The 26171-nt window shown below is 46.7% G+C and overlaps 1 protein-coding gene across 11 annotated transcripts in view; it reads left to right on the plus strand.

Annotated features, from left to right (window-relative positions):
• The window catches only part of LOC123779680 (ral-GDS-related protein-like), a 98138-nt gene that overhangs the window by 12457 nt on the left and 59510 nt on the right, over positions 1 to 26171 (plus strand). For 10 of the 11 annotated variants that reach the window (XR_015723576.1, XR_015723574.1, XR_015723569.1 and 7 more), the window contains 2 exons: positions 3955 to 4084; positions 13192 to 13289. The gene's annotated coding sequence lies outside the window, so the exon portion shown is untranslated. Of the gene's footprint in view, positions 1 to 3950; positions 4085 to 13191; positions 13290 to 26171 lie in introns of all 11 variants that reach the window. The other variant, XR_015723577.1, reaches the window with a different exon arrangement.

Below are 26171 nucleotides of genomic sequence, written 5' to 3' on the forward strand. Positions count from 1 at the left end.
TGGCTGCCCTATAGAAGTTGAGTCTTACAGGGGAGCGTTTGGAAATGGGTTTATGTCTGAGAAAGTTTCCCTTTTCCTGTTGACAGGACTGTGACCTCCATTAAGGGCCAAGTGTCATGAATGGCAAAGATCTAAGAAATGATGGAATTCAGTGATGGTGTAGACGTTAGAAGTGAAAAACCCTAGACTGTTTAAAATATCACCCTTAAGATTTCAGGCTGGGGATAATTGTGATTCCAGTGTAGGTAAAAAGTTTGGCGTTTCCTTGGCTGTGTCATGGCAAAAAAAAGCTTTGCTTTCTGCTTTGGGAAAAATACATTAGTTGTGTCCTAAGGAATTGACTTGATAAAAGAGGTAGCAGGAGTAACTTAGTTTAAATGCAAGTTGTCTACATATGAATTAATTTTTGTCGGGTGACGGTTGATGATTTGGTTGGTGAAGAGTTGATGTTTGATTTTCGTCTTTGAGTCTGCCCTTTCAACTATTTCATTGGAAATTCTAAACTTTTCCACTGGGTGTTTGCCTCCTTTATTTTTATTTTTTTAGGTAGTCTAGGATTTTAGAGGTTGATCTAAATTTAGGGATCAACTGGTCCGGGGCTCCCACTTTAGAGATGAAGAAATAACAGGGTAAGGCTCCTTGGGTAAATGGCTCCTTGATATTGACAGAGGAGAACTCTCAAGATTATCTCAGCTGTCTTGACCTTTAACTCACGGGTGATCTTTTTAGTAGATGAGAAGGGTATGAAGACAGCTTCTAAAACTCAGGTTTCCTATTAACTGTCAGGAGATTGAAAAAAATGGATGTAATTGAAAAATGGGTGAGAAATGGACACCGTTGAATCCGTTGTTCACACTGTATCCAAGTAACTTGTGGTTTGCATTCAGTCATTTATTTCTACATTGTCTTGGATATTTGAGGAATGACAAAACAAATCTCACACGTGTATATAGTCTAAGTTTTAGAAGACTAATAATGCCAGTTGTTCTCACTTCTCTACCAGATTTAGAGCGTTGTCCTGAGTCACTCTTGACTCTTGAGCATCTTGTCCTGATGGGGATTCATTAAAAAGAAGACAGTCCTGGGGTGCCTAGCTGGCCCAGTGGGTGGAGCATGTGGTTCTTAATCTTGGGGTTGTGAGTTTGAGCCCCACGTTGTGTGTAGAGATTACATAAGTGAGTAAGTAAGCAAGTAAATTAAAAAAAAAAAAAAAAGACGGTCACTGCCTCAGGAAGCTTTTGGGTACGTCAGTGGTCCTGAAAGTAGTGTATGTAAGAATCACCAAGGAGAGTATATGAGAGATGCAGGCAGGGGGGCCTGGTGCCTTAGTCAGTTAAGCGTCCTACTCTTGTTTTGGGCTTAGGTCATGATCTCAGGGTCATAAGATCCAGCCCTGTGTCAGGCTCTGTGCTCAGTGTGGAGTCTCCTTTCCTGCCCCACCGCCTCGTGATCTGGCTTTTTCTTTCTCAAAAAAAAAATTTTTTTTTTAATGCAAATGCCTGGTATTATCCCACAGAGATGTTGGATGATCATTGCTGATGTGGAAGCCTGTCACCTCCATTTTATTTATTTTTTATTTTATTTTATTTGTTTTTTAAAGAATTTATTTATTCGACAGAGACAGAGACAGCCAGCAAGAGAGGGAACACAAGCAGGGGGAGTGGGAGAGGAAGTAGCAGACTCCCAGCGGAGGAGCCTGATGTGGGGCTTGATCCCATAATGCCGGGATCACGCCCTGAGCAGAAGGCAGACACTTAACCGCTGTGCCACCCAGGCGCCCCTGTCACCTGCATTTTAAACTAGCATCTCCTCGTGCTGAAAGAACACTGCTGTAGTGTTGCTGTAAGTACGTTGTAAATCATCAGGACCTAGAGTTTGGGAGGCCCCCAAGACTACCTGCAGGTTCCGTGGTTCACTAGAAGGACTTAGAGAACTGCGAGAAGCCATTATCCTCATGGTTATGGTTTATTACAGGGCAAGGATGTGGACAGAAGTCAGTGAAGGAAAGGCACACCGGGCAAAGTCCAGGGAAGACCAAGCATGAGCTTCTAGTTGTCCTCTCGCAGTGCAGGTGTGCTGACTTCTCCCAGCACCGATGCTGCCAACCAGGGAAGCTCACCTGAGCCTTGGTGTCCAGGATATGTATTGGGGGTTGTCCCATAGGCACTGCCTGCATGGCTGAGTTTAGTCTCCAGTCCCTCTGGAGATCAAACTGGTGTCGTGTGTGGCGCAAGGCTCCACCAGAAATCAAATTGTTAGCATGGACTGTCTGGTGTGGCCGAAGGCCCCCAGCTAAACAAAGACCGCCTTATCAGGCAGGGGATTCCAAAGGCTCAGAGGTGACTTCCCAGGAGCTGGGCAATGGCCAAATCTTCCCTGGGGCAAGCTTAATCCTTTCCTGCATACAGCCTAGAAAGTAAATTGTTATTCCTGTCATTACTAGGGAGTTCAAGAAATTACTGCTTTTGGGGCGCCTGGGTAGCGCAGTCCTTAAGCGTCTGCCTCCGGCTCAGGGTGTGATCCCGGCGTTCCGGGATCGAGTCCCACATCGGGCTCCTCCGCTGGGAGCCTGCTTCTTCCTCTCCCACTCGCCTGCTGTGTTGTCTCTGTCACATAAATAAATAAAATCTTCAAAAAAAAAAAAAAGAAAGAAATTACTGCTCGTAGGTAGAAGATACATTGCAACCACATGTAGTGTAATTTGCCACAAAACTAAAATACCAGAATTTCTGCACCCAAGTGAAGATGTCTCAAGAAGTGTGTCATACTTGACACCTGTCGTCATGTTTTCATCAAGAATTTGAGTAAAGATCAGGAGTTAATGCTGGGAGACCGTTCATTTTTAGAATCAGGATTTGAAAATACTTCGACAGGTTGTAATGAAGTGCTAAAATCAACAAGGTAAAATTTATAAGGAATAAAGGTAAAATGAGAGACTTAAGTTAAAAAGAAAAAAACAGCTGAGAAGTTAAAGATATGTGGTGTGTGCCTTAGCTGTACCTGTGGTCAGAAGATCTGGGGAAGATGACTGAAACGGATCGGCAGGCTTCTTTGTGAAGGGGCAGATGGTAGATATTTTAGGTTTTGCAGACTAAGAGGCAAAATGAAGGATATTATGTAAGTACTTACATAACAGGAGAGAACACTAATATATAAAATTTTTATTGACAGAATTTCAAATAATAGTTGAGTATGTATATATATATTATAATACAGGTCTAATAAGAATGGAATTTTTTTTGGGGGAGGGTTGGATAACATGTTTTGTAATTGGAGCTCACAGGTAGTGTTCCGTATCATCACAACCAATGACAAATGTTCAGTCTCGGGGCTGATCTGCACGGAAGGTTACAGATGTCATCTCTGACAGTGTCTGCATACTCGTAGGTGCTCTTGCGCACTGATACTAGTTCGGAAGCATATCATTTCAGTTTAGTGTATTCATCGTTTGGCAGACATCGATAGAATTCCACTAGATTCTTTTTTTTTTTTTTTTTTTTTAAGATTTTATTTATTTATTTATTCGACAGAGATAGAGACAGCCAGCGAGAGAGGGAACACAAGCAGGGGGAGTGGGAGAGGAAGAAGCAGGCTCCTAGCGGAGGAGCCTGATGTGGGGCTCGATCCCACAACGCTGGGATCACGCCCTGAGCTGAAGGCAGGCGCTTAACCGCTGTGCCACCCAGGCGCCCCCCACTAGATTCTTTTTGATGTTTGCCTTTCCGCACGTCATTACAGCGCAGATTCCTCTCTCCGATGGATGGTCTGATGGAAGTGCCTCAGTTGCTCGGTGAAGTGGGTTTGAGATACGTGAATTTTCATTGTACTTGCATTGAGGTTTGAGAAATGCCGCTGGAACTGTAGTTTGAGCTCAAAACACATCTGCTACACGTTTGTGTGGGGACACAAATCCACTTCTCTCTTTAACTTTTAATTTTTTTCATTTTTAGTTAGCCTCTATGCCCAGCGTGGGGCGTGAACTCCACCCTGAGGTCAGGAGTTGCACGCTCCTCCGAGTGAGTCAGCAGGCGCTGCTCTAACTTGTGGCGGCGGGGGAGCCGTGTGGCCGCGTCGGACGTTGCTTGTGAGTAAGATGCTTGCAGCCACTGAAATGCCTTCACTTCCCGAAGTCCCTCATACGAGCGCTGCTGTGCCTTGTCAATTTAGGCCGAGCTCATGAAGAAATGTTAACATGTAGGAGCAAAAGCTAATTTCCGAAGCAATTCAGTGTTTGGTAATAGTGATGAGTAAAGGGGGGGGTCTTTTTCAAATAGATTTCAGTCTTGGCTCTGTGGTTGAAAAGTCACAACAGAGCCTTGCACAAACCATTGAACTGCAGTGTGGTAGGACAAGTCAGGCTATTTCATGAGGTTGCTGTTGGTGCTACTGGCTCAGTAACACATGATGGGTTCGAATACTTTCCACAAAGCTCCTGCTCATGAATGATAGACTGAATAACCATAGTTTAAATGCTTTAAGCAACTTATATTTTCATCATTGTAAATTTTCCAGCTAATCCTTTTCCTGCTCTGCAGATATTTTTACTGTCATCAGTTATAATGCGTCTTAGCAGATTCTACTCCAGGTTGTAGTAAATCAGGGTTTTCTTAATATCTTTAAAAGTGTTCTCACCAGCAGTTCCACACTGACTGCCCTCAGAGGCCCCTTCTTCAGTCCCACTGACCCCTTGAACAAACAGCCTAGCAGTGTGGGGAACACCTGTTGGCTCAGTCCTTCGCCTCGTTCCTTCACTGACTCTCTGTTGTCATCCATGTAAGATGAGGGACCATTTAGGGTTTGGAGCAGAGAAGCGATGCCGTCTGATCTAGGCTTGGAATCGGTCTGCCGTGGTGAGCGTGTATGCTAGGGTGGCAGGGCTGGGAGCGGGGAGGCCTGTTCCGGAGTGCTGTAGTCATTTCGGTGAGGGATGGTGGCTCCGGCCACGATGGTGTTGGTGAGCATGATGGCGAGGGGACAGCGTCTGGGCCTCTTTTGTGGGAAGAACCAACATTACTTGCTGACAAGACTGGATGGGGAATGTGGGAGGAAGACAGGCGGCAGGGATGACGTCCGTTGTTTCTCGCCTCAGCAGCTGGAAGGCGGACGTTGTCGTGAACGGAGAAGGCTGTGTGTAGGAAGGTTTGTGGAGGGGGCGGGCCAGTCAGCACCTGGGCTTGGAGGTGTCGGACGTTTCACTGAGTTCTCTTCGGTGATGCTCCACTTCCCCAAGGGGCCTACAAGCAGGCCCGGCAGAGAGTACACCTGCCAGGGTTTGGTCAGGAGAACCCGGGCCATTCTCGACAATTAGTTGTACAGGGAATTAGAATCCATCCCTACCGCTGGGAGGGCTGGCAGAGTTGAAGAGAATGATGTTTCTCTTCATTTTGCCCACGTTGCCTCTTATTAGCGTTCACTGCCTGCCGCCCTGAGCTGTAGCAGGAAGGGGTTTTGGGAGAAGTAGCTCTGCCGTCTCGGTGATGCGCAGGAGCAGGCCGCGGTGGGGCTGCGGTGCAGAGTGAACAGCGGTCAGTCCAGCGCAAGGCCAGGCAGTCGGGCTGAGCCGGAGGGACAAGTTTTAGCTTTGTTAGCATAGAAGCAGCATTTGAATGAGCTTGCCTGGGAGGTAAGCATAGCTGAGAGGAGAAAGGACAGAGCCCTGGGCGACTCTGGAAGGAGGGAGCCATCGGTGGGGTAAGAAGAAAATCACGAGAACATGAGTGGGAGATCAGCTCTTGTCAGTTGTCGAAAGGACGAGCCCTGGGCTCTAATGATTGGATTGAGCAGTGCAGAGGTCGTCGGTAGTCTTAGAGGGAGAAGTTCGTGGAGTGGTGGGGGCCAGAGCCAGTGGGTTTAAGAGAGAAAAGGAAAAGAAGAATTTGCGATATCGAGTATGTTGTGTGTATGCTTGTTTGTGGAATTATTTGTACAGTAGTTGTTTTAAAGTCCCTCTGGGCTGATTGTCATATTTGTTCCCTTCTTGATATTGGCTTGTGTTGATTTTCTCCTCCCACGGGAATTGACGCTTTTCTGGTTCTTCCTATGCTGAATAAGTTTGGGGTGTGCCGTCCCCATTTAGGATATCATGCAAGGAGACTTTCCATTGTATTGAAATCTGCTGATTTTGGTCGTGGTTTAAATCCAGTCTTGCTTCCTAATCCCCCTGCTCCAGTTTACTTTTCAGAGTGGTCAGAGAGCTTCTGCAGTTACTCTTTCCAGCCTTCCTAGTTGCTCTTTCTAGGAGAGGCAGGAGGGAATATGCTTCGTCTTCCTTACCTAGATCTGGGACCCTTCGCTTTGCAAACTGCTTCCATTTGTCCAGGTAGTGATCTCCAGTTCCACCGAGGCCAGTGATGCCCGCACGACTGTGTCTCTTGATCACTTACCACTCCCAGGCCTTGCAGGAGGTTTCCTGCTAAGTACTGCACGCATTTGGGTCATGGGTCCTTCCTTTGGTGCCTCTCTCAGGTAGACAGAATGACCCTTAGGTATACCTTAGTAGCCCATTCGTTCATTTGTGTACAATTGAAGTGTTGTCTTGTCTTGAGTATGTTAACTGTGCCTATTAATTAATTTGAGTAGAATAGTGTTTCTTTCGTATTTTTAATGAGCCTTTGCGCAGTGGAATTTTCTATGGATATTATTTACAGTGTAGAACAGATGGTGGTTAAGAGGATGGGTGTTGGATAGGTCTTGCTTTGAACCTCAGATTCGATTCTTATTCCCTGCATGTTGACCAGGTTCCTTAAGCTCTAAATCTGTTTTCTTACCTGTTAAGTGGAGATTATCATAACTCTTTGACAAATGTGACAGAACATAGTTCTTAGTACATGGCTAGTTAGGGAAGGATCAGCCTGAGGTTCAGCAAATACAGTTCCCAGTGATGTAGTTATTTCTGTTGTGGGGATTTAAAAGCTAATCTTATTCCCTGATGAGTTTGACCAGCGTATCTAAGAAGTGCAAGCAGTTGGTATTCACCGTGTACTCTGCATGTAGAACGGACGATTTATTGTTGTTGTTGTTCCTAATGCCGGTTTTTCAGCAATTAGTAATATTGCCTCTTCATTTCCCTAATGTATTCACATCATCAGTAGCTTACTACCGGTTGGACCGCAGACCCTGTTCCATGCGTTGGCACACAGATGAATGGGATGCAGTGACCTATGACCTATGAGCTGCTCCACTGTCTAGTATTAGAATGTGTTTGACTAGAAAATTATTTTGAAGCGTAAAGAAGCTTTTGTTTGCCCAGATAACTTTAATAATCATGTTCGCATTCTTTTTTTTTTTTTTTTTTAAAGATTTTATTTATTTATGTGACAGAGAGACAGCCAGCGAGAGAGGGAACACAGCAGGGGGAGTGGGAGAGGAAGAAGCAGGCTCATAGCGGAAGAGCCTGATGTGGGACTCGATCCCGGATCGCCAGGATCACGCCCTGAGCTGAAGGCAGACGATTTAACGACTGTGCTACCCAGGCGCCCCAATCATGTTTGCATTCTTTATACATTTTTGGTTTTTCAGAAAGTTTCTTCTGACCTGTGTTCTTCAGTACAGGTTACTACGGCTTGCCTGAGTGCAGAAACCTTTGGTACACTGAGCTTAGAGGAAGGGACACCTGTGTGAAGTGGTTATATATTTTGGACATTAGAGACCTTCACAGATAATTTAAATGGTTAGAATGTTGTGCATTGAGAAACAGTGGTTTTGGGCTTTATTTGGCAGTTAGCATCAAGCGGACCATTTCCTGCCAGGGGCTCAGCCTGCATGGTTAATTCAAGCCAGAGATCTTCTAATATGGCAGTGTGTCATGTTGACTGTTAGTCAGCTTCAGAAAGAATCTTTCTGTCATGTTTGCTTTGGAAAGCCCAAATCATGTCCGTTGTTTTAACAGTAATAATATCTGGGTAACTTGGGAAGCCAGAATAGCATCATGATTCTAAGGTAAGCTGGTGTTTGAATGCCTAATCTCTCTCTCCCTTGTCTGCTGTGTGACCTTGGAAAATGTCTTAAGTTTTTTTGGACTTTGTTTTCTCACATGCAAAATGGAACGAGAGTAGTAATCAGTTAGGGCTGTGAGGATTCCAGAGCTGGTGCTTGTAAAGCACTTGGGAGAGACTGCTATGACATCACACCCTCCGCAGATGGCAGGTTGTCACTGTTGTCCGGGTGAGTGAGAGGCGGGTGTCAGGGACTGTCCAGGTTGGACTGTGCACTGAAACGAGACCATTAGAAGCAAAGTGATCGTGTGGAGTATGTTACCTGTTCAGGAAGCATAGATTCAGAGTGTGTTGTGACTGGTGGGAAATTCTCATTTGCATGTTAGGGGGAAGAGAGTTCAGAGTAGCCTGAGGACCCCGTGTACGTATAAATGTCCCCACTTATGCCAGAAATGTAGAGAGTGTCCATCTTACAAATACCTTCAAGGAGCTGGCAATTTATTTCATTGTATAATGAGCCAAGTTTAATTTTTCTTTGTCTGGAGCAAAATAATTTAAGCATTTTAATTATAGGATTGGGGAAATACCTAGTTTTCTGTCCTAGTTGAACTAGTTCAAATTGTTATGCTTGTATTTTAGTAGTTCCATGCTGGACGTGGCCCTAAGCTGCCCGCGGTTCAAATGGCAGACATCCAGCAGGTCCAGTGTTGATAAATGCGGTGTTGCTATCTGCTTGAATTCTCCTTAAAATAGAAACTAGAGTGAGGAGCAATTATAAGGCCCTCAAAGCCAGTGTATACGCTCATTTATTCATCATTAGGTCATTCACGCATCAAGTGCATGTGTTCTGATCGTGTGTTTTAGGTGTTCGGTCCAGTGCGCGCTGTTGGTTATAGAGTGGCGAACAGAAACCAGACGTGGGGAGTAACTGGGCTGTCTTGTGTTTGCGGTTAGTAAGGAGAATAAAGCCAGTTCCAGCGGACTCGCAAGATTTCCCTGAATGACATTTTCAGGTTTATACTCCTAACAGACAAGAGGCAATAAACGAACAAACAAACAACGACAGTAGAGAAAGAGGGCTTTTAAAGAGCAAATGTTACCTGCTGCAGGCACTGGGGCTTTTTGACCTTCACTTTGGTTTTATTTAATAGTGCTTTAAATATTTGTCTGGGATGGCGGTGCTGAGGCTGCGGAACTTAGGCTGTCGTTGTCCCCAGAATCTTGCTGTTTGGGTGGAGGAAGACACTGACAGGCCCGATTTAACATCCGCTCTAGTTTGTTGCACAGGAAGCTCCACCACCGGAGAGTCCTGCGTCTCTCTCGTCTGTTGCCTTGTGTCCTGGGGCCGTGCATGGCATTTGTCAGCCACTCCACAGATACTGGTGTCATGTGAAGGCGTGCTGAGGGGGACAGGAGAGAGGTGTCTCACCTGGGGGAAGGGCACGGCTCCCACCGCACATGCGTCCAGGTCATCCCGGGGAAGAAGGTCCAGGTGGAGGAGGTGTCGAGGAGGGCACAGGTTGTTCTGTACACCGAAAATGGGTTAATGTTGCTGCTTTGTAGGATTCACGGGAGATAGCATGACAGTCAGACTGCGCTTGATCATTCAGGGACCGACAGGTCATATCAAGGAGTTGGGATTTCCTCTTCTTCAAAAGGAGTAATTCTAAAGTACTAGAAACCAGGTGTCCTGATACCCAAGCCGGCACTCTTTTCATATTACACAATGCGTACAATGTCAAGCAAGTGTCATCAGGTCTTGGGTTCCATATCCATTAGTGATAGCCGGACTATTAAAGTTCTGTAAGCCCCTGGTGAACTTTTCATCTTTTGGGGAGAGTGAGGATATAGGAGAAATATTTGTTTTCTCAGGTGTGAAAAAAAGTTGAAACTCTTTAAAGGCAAGCAAGGTCCATATGTCTTTGAATTCTAGTTCTCCGGAAGGATAGCAGGTATGTGTAGTAGATACTCAGTACCCAAATAAATGCAAAAAAATACAAAAACCCTTTGCTTTTGTGTATACTCTTGTAGCAGGCGTTGTACTGGACTCTGCAGGGTGATAACTGGATGAGAAATGATCCTCTCCAAAAGGTCTTTACAGCCGAGGAGGGGAGACAGAGAAGTCAGTCAGTGATGATGGTACAGTGGGTAAGTCCTGTGATAGAGGTGCGCCCAGGGCATTATGACGGGTACTCATCTTTCTTCAGTCCCCCACATTCTTTTTTTTTTTTTTTTAAAGATTTTATTTATTTATTCGACAGAGATAGAGACAGCCAGCGAGAGAGGGAACACAAGCAGGGGGAGTGGGAGAGGAAGAAGCAGGCTCCCAGCGGAGGAGCCTGATGTGGGGCTCGATCCCATAATGCCGGGATCACGCCCTGAGCTGAAGGCAGACACTTAACCACTGTGCCACCCAGGTGCCCCATCAGTCCCCCACATTCTTAACCCTTTTTATACCTATTGTAATTTACCCCCTACCCCAGACCTATTTTCCCCATACCTTCCAGTAGCCTCTTAGTAATTTTTCTTCATGGTCATACAGACTCATCTCTTCTTCACATTTGATTTCTGGCAGACAATTTCCTGGAGATCTCCGTTCTCTTCTTTTCTGAGCTGCTTGCTCCTTCGGTCTTTTATTGTGTTGTCCCTGGATGTTCCTTTGTTCTCATCGTTTGGCTTTTGTCCAGAGTTGGATTTTATGTTTGTGGCAACTCTTGTCTTTGTCTTTCTTCACTGACTTCTTCCTTTTGGTGGCGTTAATTACTTTAAAAAGATAGTACAGTGTTTTTGGACAAGTTGAAGACAGCCTTCAGCATTCCCTCCTCTTGAGCAACACTGCTCCGGCTTGGACTTGTTTCCCTCTCTCCTGGTGCACAGCCACCATTCTGGAATCTCCCTTCATCGTCGTCCTGGGGATTCCCTTATCCCTTCTAATGGAAGCTCACGCCTTGCTCATTTTTTGTTGATGCTCGTGTTTTGGTGGAAGACTTTCTCCAGGGGCTTTCTGACATAGGATGCTTAGGAGGCAAACCTTTTGGGACCATGCATGATTGAAACTTGATTGATGGTTTCGCTGGGTATAGAGTTCTGTATTGGAATTCATTTTTGTTCATAAATTCAAAGATTGCTCCATTGCCTTCTTGTTTTCATGTTACTGTTTTAGAATTCAGAAGCTATTCTCATTTTTCCTTCGTATGTAACTTGTTTCCCCTCCCATCTTTAGAAGCTTGTAGGAGTTTTACAATTTGTCCAAGTCTTTTGAAATATCGTGATGGTGTACCTTGTGTGGGTCGGTTTTCATCCACGGTGCTGCATATTCAGCGGGTCCCTTCATTCTGGTAACTGGGAGTTTTCAGTTCTGGGAATACTCTTTGGCATTACTGTGCTGAGGTTTTCTCTCTTGCTTTTCCTTATTTTGTTTTTCTGGAAGTCTTATTATCTGGAACTTGGCTGTCCTGGGCAAAGGTTGTAATTATCTTAATACCTTTTTCTTCTTCTTCTTCTTCCTTCCTTTGCTCCTCCTTTTCTGCCTTTTTTTGGGGGGGGGGCTTTTTTATTCTCTGTTCAGGGAGAACAGAGAGAAACTTTTCTTTAGTTTATTATTTCTGATTTCAGAAAGGTTCTTTAGATTTCCAAGGGCTCTTTTTCTATTTTTCTAGAAGAACATCCTGTTTTTCTTTATTGATTGCAGTGTTGTCTTATCTCTATATTATTGATAGTTTGTATAGTCTCTGTTTCTTTTAGGTTGTTTCCTTCCTTCTCCTGTCTGACGTGGTGGGGCCCTTTGACTTTTACATCAGGGTATTCTGGGTGGGCCATGTGTTGGGGGTCCCCAGGGTTAGTATCTTTAGATCTGTCTTTTGGAGCTGATCAGATTCCCCAGAAATATTCTCCAGTCCCTTTCCGGCACAATTCTGACTTCAGAATCTGGAAGCCAGCGGTGTGCGTGTGTGGTCTGTTGTAGGAGAGCTGGAGAATTCACTGTTCACTGTATATACGGTCATTAAGTCCAGGTCTGTTCAGTGCAGCTGGGCAGGGTGACTTCAGTCCATAGATGCCTCTACTTTTCTGGGGAATGCCCCCTCCCATCTTCTTTCAGAGTGAGGGGGCGTCACGTTGTGCCTGGTGTTGAGGTTCTGGTTTCAGCTTCCATGGCCTTCCCCGGCTCCTCTGTATTTGGGGCTATGCCTTCTTTACCCCCGTTCTGTCTACACTGCTGCTGCCACTTCTGGTCTTCTAGGACACTGCTGTGCAAGTGGAAGTGGTTCCCGTGTGTTCCACTGCTGAATTGGGACCTGGCTTTCTTGGGCCTGCTGCCTCATTTACTCTACTTCAGTCTTTTATAGTTTCTGTCTCCTCCAGGTTTCTTCTTTTTACTTTTTTGTTTGGGTCTCAATCTTCCATGTTAGAAGATTTCCTCAGTACTTCAAAAATCTTGGCTTTTTTCTCCTTTCAGTTCTCCCTGTGCTGTTTCAAACATTTTTAAAAAAGATTTTATTTATTTACTTATTTGAGAGAGTGAGTGTATGCACAGGAGAGAGAGCAGAGAGCACAAACGGGGAGGGGCAGAGTGAGAGGGAGAAGCAGACTCCCTGTTGAGCAGGGAGCCTGACCTGGGACTCCATCCCTGGACCCTGGGATCATGACCTGAGCTGAAGGCAGATGCTTAACAGACTGAGCCACCCTGGCGCCCCTGTTTAGAACATTTTTAAAAAATATCTCTTTAGTATAGTTTTGATGGAAGGCAGTGGAATAGATGTCTATACTCTGTCATTGTATCGTGCACTTATTAGCCAACCACACCGTTAATTTATGATTTTTGATACGTTTGAATAGTTTCCAGTTGCTTCACATGTATTTCTTTTCTTTTCTTTTTTTTTTAAGATTTTATTTATTTATTTGACAGAGAGAGATACCAGTGAGAGAGGAGACACAGGCAGGGGGAGTGGGAGAGGAAGAAGCAGGCTCCCAGCGTAGGAGCCTGAAGTGGGGCTCGATCCCAGGACTGTGGGATCATGCCCTGAGCCGAAGGCACACGCTTAACGACTGAGCCACCCAGGCGCTCCTTCCTGTGTGTTTCTTAAGTAGAAATAGGTTTGAAGACAGGGACGTGGTGCCCTCTTCTCACCCCTCATCCCAGGCGTTGCCCAGTAGGCTTGTGTGGGAGGTGATGGAACTGGCTGAGGGGTGAGTTCAGTAGAGCTTCAAGAAGTGAAAGGAAGGGGGTTTTAATGCGCATGTTGTCTCTCCTTGTCAGGTTCTCTGAGGACTATGGAAAGAGGAAAGAGAAACCGGGAGCATTTCCTTTAAACCCACGTTTGATTTCTTCACAGAGTTATCGTGGCCTTCAGAACTGTGAGTATAATTCTCTTGCTACATTTGTGTTTTGGTTTTTCCTTTTGTTTTGATTTTTCTTTCATCTGTCTTAAGGTTTCTTTGACATATACTAGAAACAAAGAAAAGCTAGTTGATTTTGCAGAGTAGGTGAGGGAAGAAATATTAGTTGTTTAGTGCCTTTTATGTGTGGAGAGAGGCAGGCAGGATGACAGTCCTGTCCCTGATAGTTGTGACAGTAGCAGCATGTGCCCTAGAAGAGTGCCCCAACAGGGTCAGCACTGGGCCATCCAGCTCCTAGGTGAGTCTCTGGCAGTAATCCCCTGAATGAGGCTACCCTTTGCCCCTGTTTCACATTTGCATAACTGAAACAGAGGTTAAAGGTTACTAAGTTAGTAAACAGCAAAGCTGGGATTCAGACTCAGTCTGGCTTTGGAGCCTGTGCTTTTTACTCGTGTTTTATTCTTACGGGCTCTGGATTCAGATGTTGGCTTGGCTGCTTACTTACTAACTTCACTAACTACCGAAACCTAGCTCTCTCTCCATGCCAACTCTTCACTGACTACTTAAACCTAGCCCTTTCCTCTGACAAAGGGTGCTCTCCCAGGGTTGTGGTGAAGATGCCATAAGAAATGTGAAATGTGCTCAGCATTCACAAATGTTAGCAATTGCTATTCGGTGGCAGTTCCCCCACTTTAATGAGAGGAAAACTAAGCCCCAGAGATTGGGTTATTTGTGATTTGTTAATTTGTAACCTTGGCACTTGTGCTGCACTCCACAGTTGGGAGGTTATAGAGTTGAGATTCTATTCCAGTTTGTCTTATTTCCAAAGACTGCTCTTTCTGGTAGGCCTAGTGGTAAATCGAGGACAGATCGTTGATAGAAGATTCATCAATCTGTCTTGTGGTATTAGCATTGGTAAGATTTTAGCAATACATTGCTTTGGTGTAAAAGCCCCATAAACTTAGACTTCATGGATTCAGAATTCAGAATCATTTATAATTACGTTGAATTTGACTTTGGCAAGTGTCTTTGTCTTAGATGTCCAAGGGGCAGGACCCTGGATTGTTTTTCCATTTCCTTCTGGGGGTCAGTTCACTTTCCTCCTTTGTTCTCCTTTCTCCTCCAAACCCACTTTTGTTTCTGCCAGGATTAGGTATTAGGGAAGGGAAGGAAAATTGTGTCACGAAGTTTCAGCTTCCAAGTAAGGCGTGGAAGTCTTGCTCCTTTTCTCTGATTCCTTCTACCCTTTCTTGGCTACGAGAGGCACCTGTTCTGTGTGCTGTGCCAGGTGTGACTCTGCTGTCTTTTGGAGAAGGCCATGCCCAGCTGTTTACATCCCTTGTCTCCTCCCCGCCCTCCCTGCACATTTCGATGTTTCTTCCTGTACCAGTGGGCTATATTTATTGGGTACAAGTCTGTTTCTACACCTTTAAGGGCAAAGATTTTGTTATTTCGTTTCTGCATGTTTTCTGCTTGACCCATGGGTAGTTTTCACTAAATGCTGGATGAAGTAGTGTTTAATGCTTGCCACAAAATAAGTTCTCTTTTCTTAGTGGATCCAAACAAGAGGGAGAATATCAAGTATAACTTTTCATCAGCATTAGCTATTAAAAATCGTTCGTCATGGTAGAGCCCAAGACAGTTTCATATTTAGCAGAAGTTACACAAAATTTTTCTTCTTAATGTGATGTGCAGCGGAACAAAGGCCTGACAGGGAACTGAGAGCCCGTTCTTGGCTCACTGGAACTTTGAGCACCGGGATATAATCTGCTGCTTCTAGTTTGGCCCTCCCCTCCCCTTCCCCCCTGTTTGAAAATACGTAAACCCAGGAAAATAACCTTATGACCAGTGTTTCTATAATTGTTTCCCCCAATTCTGGACAACTGGTGAGGCCACACGAGTAAGCCTGGCTTTGTACAGCATCGACTTAATGGTGTTCCTCTGAGATCCGGGTTCCTTGATGTACCTGAGGGCCCTGGTCCACTTGAGCCCCAGCAGGACAGATCAGGGTCTTGGTTCTTGATTTGTTTTGGGCTGTTGCATTCTTAAGGCAGAACTTGGGATGGAGGTGTTTTACAATCAGAATTCTAGGAAAGCAAAGCAAAGTTTTGGAGGAGTTGAATTGCTGAAATATGTATGGAGATTATTTTCAGAGTTAATGGGGTGTGGGGAGGCAGTAGACAGAAAGGAAGGTTGCCCGGAGACCCATCTGAAAACCCCCATTTGGAGAATAAAGATGGCTTATTTAGCGTCAGGGCAGCTGAGAACAATCGACAGAGATTGGGCTGTGAGATTCTGGGGCTGTTTGTCCAAACAAAGAGTCGCTAGGGTAAGGCGGTGCTGGCTGTCGGCTCCGGAGGGCAGCTGTCCCTCCCTCAGTGTTGAGCCCTGAGATTCGGCTGAGGTGTGAAAGGCTAGTGTGTTGGGAATAGACACTGGTGGTGGGGGTTGGAGGGTGGGGGAGAGTAGAGGACAACCAGGAGATTGTCGGCACGCTGTTCAGGGAACCAGGTGAGCGGCAGCGGAGGCTGGGATTGGAGCAGGAAAACTGGAGGTGGTGAGAAGCAGTTGGGCCTTGGATGTATTTCAAAGGCAGAACCAGTAGGATTTGCTGACAGATTGGATAAGGGGTGTGAGGACAAAGGGAGGAGTTGAGTTGACTAGAAGGCTCTTGGCCTGGGCAACTAGATGGGGGGAAGGCTGTGGGTGGAACTTGGTTTAGAGGGCCAGATGGGGAGCTCACTGTAGGCATTTTAAGTTTGTGATTCTGTTAGGGATCCAAGTAGAGATGTCATGTAGGCAGTTGTAAATAGGCATTTGGAGCTTGGAAGAGAAGTCTGAGCTGGAAGTGGCCATGAAAACGCAGTGACGGTCTGTGGTCACCGAGGGAGTGAGCACAGAGAAGACAAGCAAGCCTGAGCCTCGGGTCACTCTGCCATCAAGTGCTCAAGGACGAACATGAGCAGTGTTTGGCACAGAGCAGGTGTGAAGAAGACCACAAGCACTGGCACCATGGGAAGAAGGGAAGAAGTGTCCAGGAGGAGGATGTGATCAACTCTCTAAAGTGTCAGGAAAGGTCATGATGAGGACTGAGGTTTGGCCTTCGGGTTTGGCGACTTGGAGGACACTCTGGCAAGTACTCGGCACAGTGTGGGGGCGTGGTCAGAATGAAAGCCCGCCTGGACGGTGGTGTGAAGGGGGAGAGGGTAGCGAGACAGATTGCATCTCGGTGACTTAGGTCCAGGGTGTACGGTCATCCTCACACTTACTCACCATCTGGGTGCAGAGCAACGCAGCCGGGTCCCTGAGGTCCGTGGTGGTGTCTTCATGTCACGGGCGGGGAAAGGTCAGGTTCAGAGCTTACAGTAGCTTTCTCAAGAGTACGGAGCCGGCAGGCTGACGCCAGGTCTCAGGCCGTGCACGCTGTCCTCAGCTGCCCTGCGTCCTGAGGGTGGAGAGACACTGTTGAAGGGGGGAAGGGGTAGCGTGGTTGAAAAGTTGTAGGAAAACACTTATGTCCTGCTGGAAGTGCTTCTGTTTAGGATTCTGTTTCTTTTTCTTACTTAGAAATTTCACTTCTATCAGAGGGTGGTACGTGCATGTGTTCAAAAGTAAAACAGTGTTGAATGGTTCACGCAGAACCCAGCGGGCTCCTGTCCTGCCTCCACCATCCGCCTCCCAGAGCTGCCTGGAATCCTGCTTATCTGTTTCTTGTAGCATTTCTGTCCACGGTTCCCAGCAATATCTATGTAGAGGCAGGGCCATCGATGCGTCACTTTTAGACAAAGTTACATTTTGAACTCCCATCTCCCCCCACATAGTTGTAGCACAATTTTTGTTTAGAACCATAATTTGGCGAATTGTTTTGACTTTGTTAATGTTGCTCACTATTGAGCTGGTTAATGTAGCATGATTATATTCCCTTTTAGTTCCACTTTTTGTTTTCCTGTTTTCTTGAGCTTAACAGTTGCCACTTTTTTTTTTTTTTTTCCTGTTTGCTTGATATTCTTAAGAGTTCTCACTCTCCCTGACAGTAAGGCCTCTTAATAAAATTTGCCATCTGCTCATGTGTATTCCTTCTGTCTTCACCCCCAGGGACATCTGTTTTCTTGCATGCTGGACAGGTTACTCTCCCATGGTAGCAGGGTTGAGGTGCGTAGGGCAGATCCTGCAGGAGCAGGCGAGACCAGGTAGAGAATCGTGATGGGGAAGACAGTGATGGGGAGCTCAGAGGGAGGGGGACGGTGTCCTCCTGAGGGAGCAGGTCCGGGCATGGTGAGTGGGGCTCGCGGTAGTTGGGGAAAGGCATTCCAGGTGGAGAAGGTGAGAAAAAGCAGAGCGGGACGAGATCGGTTACTTTTTGTTAACCTACAAAGCCTGTATTGTGGCGTCTCGCTAGGTGGTACATGTTAACTTAGTTACTGACTCTTCCTTTAAGACCTTTAAATAGATTTCCATGGAAAATGTGACATTCAGATCGTTAAACATCTGTCGTAAATTTTTTATTTTTTGAAAGATTTTATCTTTTAAGTAATCTGTACACCCAGTGTGGGGCTCAAACTTACAACCCCGAGGTCAAGAGTCGTACACTCTACTGACTGAGCCAGCCAGGGGCCCCTGTCATAAATTTTAATATTTTCTTAAAACTTTCGCATAGGATATATCAAGACACTTAAATCCAAGAGATCATCTTAAACTGTTGATTCCATGTATTTGTTCATGGAAACATCTTTATGGACTATCCCGTCACTGAGGCGGCCCAGCCAGTCATCGTGCAGGAGTGACCAGTGCAGCCCCCCGCTGCGGTCGTCAGGCGGGAGCAGGATGAGCGACCACAGGACGTTTCAGAGGCTGCTCTGTGTCTAGCTGGATGCGCAGGATGGTGTGCAGGGAGGCCGCGGTGTCGCGGAGGCGGGCAAACGCAGCCCTGTCTCCGTGGCCCAGTTAGGGAGGCCCGTCGCGAACTCGGGAACGAGTTGGTGCAGAACCAAGAGTGAGTGGATTGGCTTCTTTTGAAAAGAAGCATCGCGCAGTTTGAAATGCTGAGGCAGGATTATAGGAAATAAAGTCCGTAAGTGCCTTTCAGGACTGCCAACTCCAGGGCACCTTTTACGTAAATGTGCTGCACCTTTTATGTGGGTGCCTGGCTATTCTCATGGACGGTCAGGAGCCTGTGTTTAGTTCAGTGGGTCCGCCGTGTCCAAATGTTACCTGCTTCCTGAAGCTTCTGCTTTATGCTCCAGGCTTTGCGCAGGACACCCTTTATCTTGCCAATAGTAGTTACGTTTGTGATTCAGGAATTCTACGTGAGGGAAGTCGTCAGAATTGTGATACCTGCCGTTTATGTGTGTCATTCATCGTGTGTTTTGAGTTGTGTGTAGTGTTTATAATAACAAGGTAGTGATTACTGCCCCCACGCTGCAGAGGAGAGCCCGGAGCCAGATACCAGTCAGCCCGAGGCTCCACGTGGTGGTGGCCGGCTCTCCTGTTCCTTGACATGAAAGCTTAGCCCTTGCTCTGAAGTGCACGTGGTGCTCCTGTGTGCGGGCTCTGCCTGTGATAGAGAGGGGGAGGGCTGCCGCCCACCGAGCGGTCTGCAGACCCTCAGTATTGTCACGTGCCAGCCGTGCTTCCGCCACGTCGGAATGCGTTGTCACTAGTGTTGCCAACCATTGCACGTGGTTCCCCGTCATTGGTGTTTCTGCTCATACTGAAGAAAGATTATGGATTCATCCCATACTTGTAAAAATGGGAAAATACGTCTGTTTCTGACCCTAGTAGTAGGCAGGCAGCTTTTCCTGTGCTTCTTACAGTCTGACTAAGGGGGAGAGAGGATGTTTCTTTCTTTCTACCTGCTTTGGCATATCGTTGCTATCTGCCGGGGGGAGGGGCAAGTGGGGCGTTGGGAGTGGCGATGGCAAGGAAACATGTTAGATTTGTGTCTCCTGCTCATGAATTCTAAGTGCTTTAACAAAATAGACAAACTTTCCATCATTTCTTCTTTGATAAACTGTCTATTAAAAAGGATAGGTGTCTCAGCAAAAAATTCAACTGAAAAAATGGCGAGAAGCTTTGAGTAGCTACTTCATCCATTTCCTGTAGATAACAACATGCACACAAAAAGACACTCCCCGTCATCCCTCATTAGGGAAGTGCCCGTGACAGCCGCAGTGGGTACCGCTGCAGTCCTGTGAGAATGCCTCCCATTCCCACAAAACAAGGCAGCAGAAGGGGACAGTGCCCAGGTGCAGGGCTGTGGGACAGCTAGAACCACATCGCGCTTTGCTGGTGGGGATGCAAAGGGTTATAACCACTTTGAAAAAGTAGTTTGGCAGTTTGTTATAAACTTGAATATATACTTTTCATACGATCCAGCAGTCCTACATGGAGGCCTTTACCCAAGAGACATGCAAATTTATCTCTACACAAAGGCCTGCATATGATTGCTTATAGCAGCTTTATTCCTTTTTACCGAAGATGGAGAACAACTCGGAGGTCCGTCAGGTGGGAAATGCGTGAAGAGGTTGCGGTGCACCTGTGCGGTGGGGCAGTCCTTGTACAGCAACACAGAGGTACTGACTGCTGACATCCTCAGCAAAACAGGAGCGCGTCCAGAGCGTTCTGTTACGGGCAAACACAGAGCTCTGTACAACTGTGGTTCCCCCCTGATAACATTCGGATAAAGGCAAAACTATGGGAACAGATTGGATCAGTGGTTGCCGGGGGCTGAGGCTAGGGGAGGAGAGGACCGGGTACAGGAGGGCGTGAGGGTGCTTCGTGGGTGATGGAAGTAGGCCATGTCTGCCCTGTGATGGTGGTCATACACTGACTGTGTCAGTCAGAACCCAGCGAACAGTGTTTTACTGTATGTAAATTTTACCTCAATAAGCCAAACCCAAAAAAAGGTGGATGACTTTTGTATATACACACGTAGGTATTACACACACACACAGGCACACACATTTATACCCATGCTTGAGCTCCCTTTTTCTTTCCAGTGGATTAAATTTAATTTTTCTGGATTAGGTATCCTGAAAGTTTAAATGAAATAGATTGTAGCACAGACACTTTGTGAAAACATAGGATCTTGGAGTCTTTGGTTGATTTTTACATTCTTATTCACGACCTGAAGGCTTTATAATGTGGTTTGTTTTTGTATAACATGGTTATGTAGTGTGGATGTCATGTAATTAGCATAAATAAAAGATGTTTTATCAGTTAAATTATTTTAAGATTCCTTCCATGTTCAAGCTCTTGTAGCTGTGGAGAAAAATAGTTTTACTAGCTTTAAAAATTAATAAAAAATGTTTTCTTTGATTCATGACAAACTTATACAGTCTTCAGCTCTGTCTTTAATCAGCTGTAACTGTAGGGTATGATTATATTTCAAACCGCTAGACCTAAGAATGTACACAGAAAATAATACAAGTTAGCTTCACTAAACCTAAGGCTTCATTGTAGTTGCGAGTCAGGTCTCTTCACAGTATGTAAGAGGGTCGCTTGTTATTAGTATGTGGTGCTTTGCGATGCCCTGCAGAGCAGTTGTTCAGCATTTTTTCCTAATAAACCCTTCTTAGCAAAGCCACAACAGTGGGCAGGGAGGGGGATTAGAGTGGAAAGTTGTGTATTTACTTTTCATTTAAAAATCAAAATCTGACTATAGACAATAAGAAGGCCATTCATTTAAATGATGAGGTCTTCGTTATTTTGCGATCAGAGGATATTGCCGTGTGTGGTTATAATGGAATCTGATACAGTAAGATGCAGTGTAAGAGGCCCTTCCTGAGCTGCTTTATGTTTGCTTATCCCGTGCGCTGCTCTGGGGGCTGGGGGCTGGCTTCACTGTCTCTGGTAACCTTGTCCTCTGAATGGTCATCACGTAGTCAATATGCGCTAACGGCCTCCGTGACCGTCGTGTTTGGGAACAGAAGGAGTAGGCTGCTCTGCCTTGCGTTTGTTCTCGTCTGACTGTCCCTGTGTTTTGCTGTGGGAATCTGTGCGCTGCCTGGTTTTGAGGGTTTGGCCCCTGCTGGGATGCTTCTTACAACTGGCGACCTTTCCAGCTGCTGTCCGCCAGGTGGCTGTCCTGCTGCAGTTGTCACCGTGCCGCCGCAGGGGCGCTGTGTGGGTCCCAGTGTGAGTGGTGTGTGCCGCTGGACAGTCCGCCCGCGTGGAGGGATGTCTGCGAACAGCTTACAGTGTGACTCGCTGTTCCACTGAGAAGTTGTATTTGTAGAATAGAAGAAAAACGGATGTGGAGCATGAAGTTTGAAAAGTGTGTTTGTTTTCTTCTGTGGTTCAAAAGGGTACTTAACGGGTCATCTTAAACAAAATGTACTAAAAGATATTAAACTCCTTTGGGGCTTTTCTGGATGACTCAGGATCCTCAGTACGAACACCTGTCATTTTCAGCGTGTGGTGGCCCCGCTTCTGCCATTTTCCTCAATATCAGGCTGTGTGGCAGGCAGCCTCTGAACGCCCTTCCACCACCCTTTCTAATTTGCTACTCCTTGTTTTTGTTGTTGTTTGTTTTGTTTTAAAATGAAGCCTTGTGTGTTTTTATGGAAAAGTTGTAAGTAGTATAGGCAACTTCCAAATACCCTTCACCTAGATTGACCAGTTGTTAATATTTTGTGACATTGCCTGCATGGCCCCCTCCCCCCACCTCTGGATATAGAAGTACATGTGGCACATTTATTTTCACACACTGGAAGAGAGTAAGTTGCACACTTCACGCCCTTTACTCTTAGGTACTTCAGTAAGTATTTACCAAGAACAAGGACTTTTGGGGCGCCTGGGTGGCTCAGCCATTAAGCGTGTGCCTTCGGCTCAGGTGATGATCCCAGGGTCTAGGGATCGAGCCCTGCATCGGGCTCTCTGCTCTGCTGGGAGCCTGCTTCTCCCCTCACACTCCCCCTGCTTGTGTTCTCTCTCTCGCTGTCTCTCTCTGTCAAATAAATAAATAAAATCTTAAAAAAAAAAAAAAAAACAAGGATTTTTTACATAGCCCAAAATAATCAGTATAGTTATCAAATTGGCAAATTTAACATGGGCCATTCTGTAGTTTACAGTCCATATTCACAGTTGCTCTGTTAATTACAGTAGTTTTCCCCCCATACAGGACCCAGTCTAGAATTACATGTAGTATTTATTGATGTTTCTATGGTCTTTTTAGTCTGGATATGTTTCTCAGCCTTTCTCCATCATGGAGACTGTTCTAATTGTTTTGTAGGTCTTTGTTCCGTTTGGGTTCCTGTGATGTTTTCTCATGATTAAACTCAGATTACGCATTTTGGGGGCCAGGCTATCAGAGAAGTGGTGCTGTGCCTTTCTCAGGGCATCGTATCATTTCTCATATCCATTATTCGTCTCAGGATGGTACATGTTCTGTTATTGGTGAGGTTAACATCTAGGAATTTGTGGGGCTGCAGATTCTTGGACCCTACTCCTGACCTGCTGAGTCAGAAACTTAGGGCTTGAGTCTATGTTTTTAACAAGCCCAAAAAATGATTTTGATGTATTCTAAAATTTGAGAATTACTGATCTCAGGTGATCAAGTTAGGGCGGCATCTGCCTAGTGTCTGCTCTCTAAAATTAGCGTTTATCCTTTGTAATGAATGAGGAAATCTGTAGGGAAATATTTGAGGCTCTGTGACCTTTTGAGCTTTTAAACTGATCGTTTGGCGCCCCCACGGATGATTCTTGCTTGAACTAGTTATTACTAGGTAGTCGTGCAGTGGGGACGCTGTTCTTCTCACCTGTCAGCTGGCATTCTCCCTTAAGGAGAGTTTCCCCTCCTTTGTTGACTCACTCAGTTGTTCACCCAGTAGTACTTCACGGATTCTTGTTTGATTCAGGGGCTTATAGTCCTTAACTCTCATTCATTTTGATGCTGGAATGCCCCCTGATTTGGTTTTCCAAATCATCTCCTGTGTTGTTTTGACATGTCCCCATTCTTTTCTGAGCACGACCTTCCTTTTGGCACAGTAAGATACTCCCAGCATTTCCTGTAGTTTCTCTGCCCCTGTGGTGCAATCAGCTATTTCTCCAAGATTCCCTGGTTCCTTTTGGTGGGAGATGGAATTTAGAGGCCGGGATCTGAGTGGGAGGTGTGCTCCTTTGCTGCCAGGTATTACTGCTTCCCAGCGCTTCCTGTGTGTGTGCAGGTGCTTGTGCAGCTCTGCTCCAGATGCAAACATCTTGTTGTGTTCGTAGGAGCCGACGAGTGTCCGATCAGTTTCATTGGCTTCCAGTTGATGCATTTTCTTCCCTTCTCTTCTCTTTCGCAGTCTCACATGCACCTTTCTACTTCGATGGTTAGTCAAAGGTTGGAGTAGAATGTATTCTCAGATTTGGGGGTTTATCTTGGGGTTCCCCTGCTTCCAGCATCCCTCCTTTACATATCAGTTGGTCCTCCAGCCCCCATTTCTTTCTTCTGAGACCTCACGCCAGTAAGACTTTTGCTTTCTGCCACTAGAGCTCGCCCTGGGTTGGGAAGCACGTTTAGTCAGAGGAGCAGCAAACTGGCAGATGTCCTGGGGTAACTCCATTGTTCAGGGGAGAGCCTTCACCTCTGGTGTGTGCCTCTGGGCTTCCTGGGTTGTCCTGCCTATGCACATTTCACTGTCTGCCAGGGATTTGGGCAGTGTATTTATATTCAGCCTTGGAGCTCAGCATTTTGCAGCCCTCTTGTTTCCAAAATTTCCCCCTTAAATTTATAGCCAGTGTGCTGCGCATTAAGGTGGTACGGTAGGGCTGCAGTCCTGCCCTCCCAGAGTTGGGGCTCACAGTATTGCCAGGCAGGAAAGTGACAAACACTCCCTGGTTTGTACCAGATGCAGGGACAGTTCTGACAGTAACTTCTTCTCAAGTGCTTGCCTGCCTTTGGTCATTTTCCAGTTCCTTCAGATGGTTGGTTTTAGTGATTTTGTCTGATTTTTATAATGATCTATGGAAGAAATTGCTCCATTGTCTTCATGTAACCATTTCGGAAGGCTCACTCTCCCTTTTGTCTTATTATTCTTTTCTTCTGAAATCTAGCTTCATCTTTATTTTTGTACCCAACGTTTCATTATGGTAATTTTCAAACAAATGGCAAAGTTGTAAAAATTTATGGTTAACATCCATAGACTCCTCCACCCCCTGGATTTTACCTATCATGTGTTATTATTCTTGCTTTCTCACGTAAATAACCAATTATCCATTTCTCCATATAGTAATCCATTTTATTTTTTAGGCTGTATTTCAAAGTGCAGATATCCGTATACCTCACCCTATGTGTTTCAGCGTGCATATTGTTTACTAGATAGAGTTCATTGTTTGTTTAGCGTATTTTTCTTTCAGTGTAAAATTTCTATACCAGCTGCACATAACTCAAGTATACATTCACTGAACTGTGGCAAATGCATCCACCTTTGCAACCCAAACACATTGAGACATAGACCATTATCATTTCCTCCAAAGGTTCCTTCATGTCCTTAGTATTCAGTCCCTGCTGCAGCCCCTGCTGCCATTCTCAACCTGACCCCTGACAACTGCTGTGTTCGCCCCCTCAGTTCAGTTCTGCCTGCCCAGGGGTTTCCTGTCAACAGAATCATACTGTGTACATGGTGTATGAGACTTCGCCCGCCCTTCTCCAAAATGGGGGCAGGTCGGCGCCGGGGACGCTGGGCGCGCTCCCGGCGGAACCATGGAGGGGGCGGGGCCGGTGGGAGCCCGGCGCTGATTGGCAGGCGCGGCCGACCTGATCCCAGGCGCGGGTCCGTAGAGCCGGGCGCCGAGGCCTGGGGCTGGGATGTGAGGGGCTGCGGGCTCCGGGCAGCAGCTGCTCCTGCGAGTCGCGGCGACTGCAGCGCGGGCGGGCGGGCGAGGTCAGCGGACGCCGTCGGCGGCTGGCCCTGTCGGCCGCGGGATGAGGAAGCGGACGGAGCCCGTCGCCTTGGAGCATGAGCGCTGCGCCGCCTCGGGCTCGTCCTCGTCCGGCTCAGCCGCCGCGGCGCTGGACGCCGACTGCCGTCTGAAGCCGAACCTGCGGTGGCGAGCAAGGGGCCGGCAGAGCCGCGCTGCGCCGCGGACGCGGGCATGAAGCGGGCGCTGGGCAGGGGAGGCAGGGCGCAGGGGCGGGGCCCCCTACCTGGCCCGGAGGCAGCCCTTAAGCCCCCCGCCCCTCCATAAGTTTCTTGCCTGCAGGAGCGCCCCACGTCTACCCTGCATTCTCTCGTGCCCTCTTCCAGTTCTCCTCCATCCTTCTTCCTCACCTGGCCCGCTGGTGCCGCCCGTGGGCATCCTTTCCCCAGATAGCTGCCTGCGGGAGGGCCCCCGACTGTCCCCTTCCCTCCCCTGGTGCCCTTTTCTGGCCCTCCGCGGCGCCCAGCCCCGTGCCCTTACCCTTCCCAGGTGAGCCAGTGGTACCCCGTCCTCGACCGGCTGGACCAGCGTCTTTCCCAGGGGCTGGGAGCAGGGGGCAATCACGACCCCACGTTGGAGAGTAGAGGAGGGCGTGGGGGGCGTCCCTTTTGAGGCTCCTGGACGCCTCTCACGTAAGAGGTGGGACGTGGAAAGACGCCAGAGCCAGAGAGCGTTGGGATTCTTGGCCTCAGATCTGCATAGAACTCAAAACTGAGCGCCCCTCTTGCTGGGCTGGCGTGTGCGGAAGCTTACCTTTTCCCGGTTTCTCACTTTGGTAATTTTTTCTCCGTTAACTAGTTGTCAGAAGTGGCATTCTCTGCTGGACCTTTGGGGGAAGGTTCAGTGGTGTGATGTGGCCAGGGGTACACCGCATGGTCAGCTGTTGGAGGGAAACCTGTCTTGCTTGTGCAGATGGCTAATGGTGCTTGAAATTGGATTACACTGAGTTGTCTCCTTAGGAATCTCTGTAGAATCTGGAAGTCTTAGTTTTTT

This window comes from Ursus americanus, unplaced genomic scaffold (assembly GCF_024610735.1).
Source record: "Ursus americanus isolate L20-20 unplaced genomic scaffold, mUrsAme1.1.p SCAF_68, whole genome shotgun sequence".
Classification (NCBI taxonomy): Eukaryota; Metazoa; Chordata; class Mammalia; order Carnivora; family Ursidae; genus Ursus; species Ursus americanus.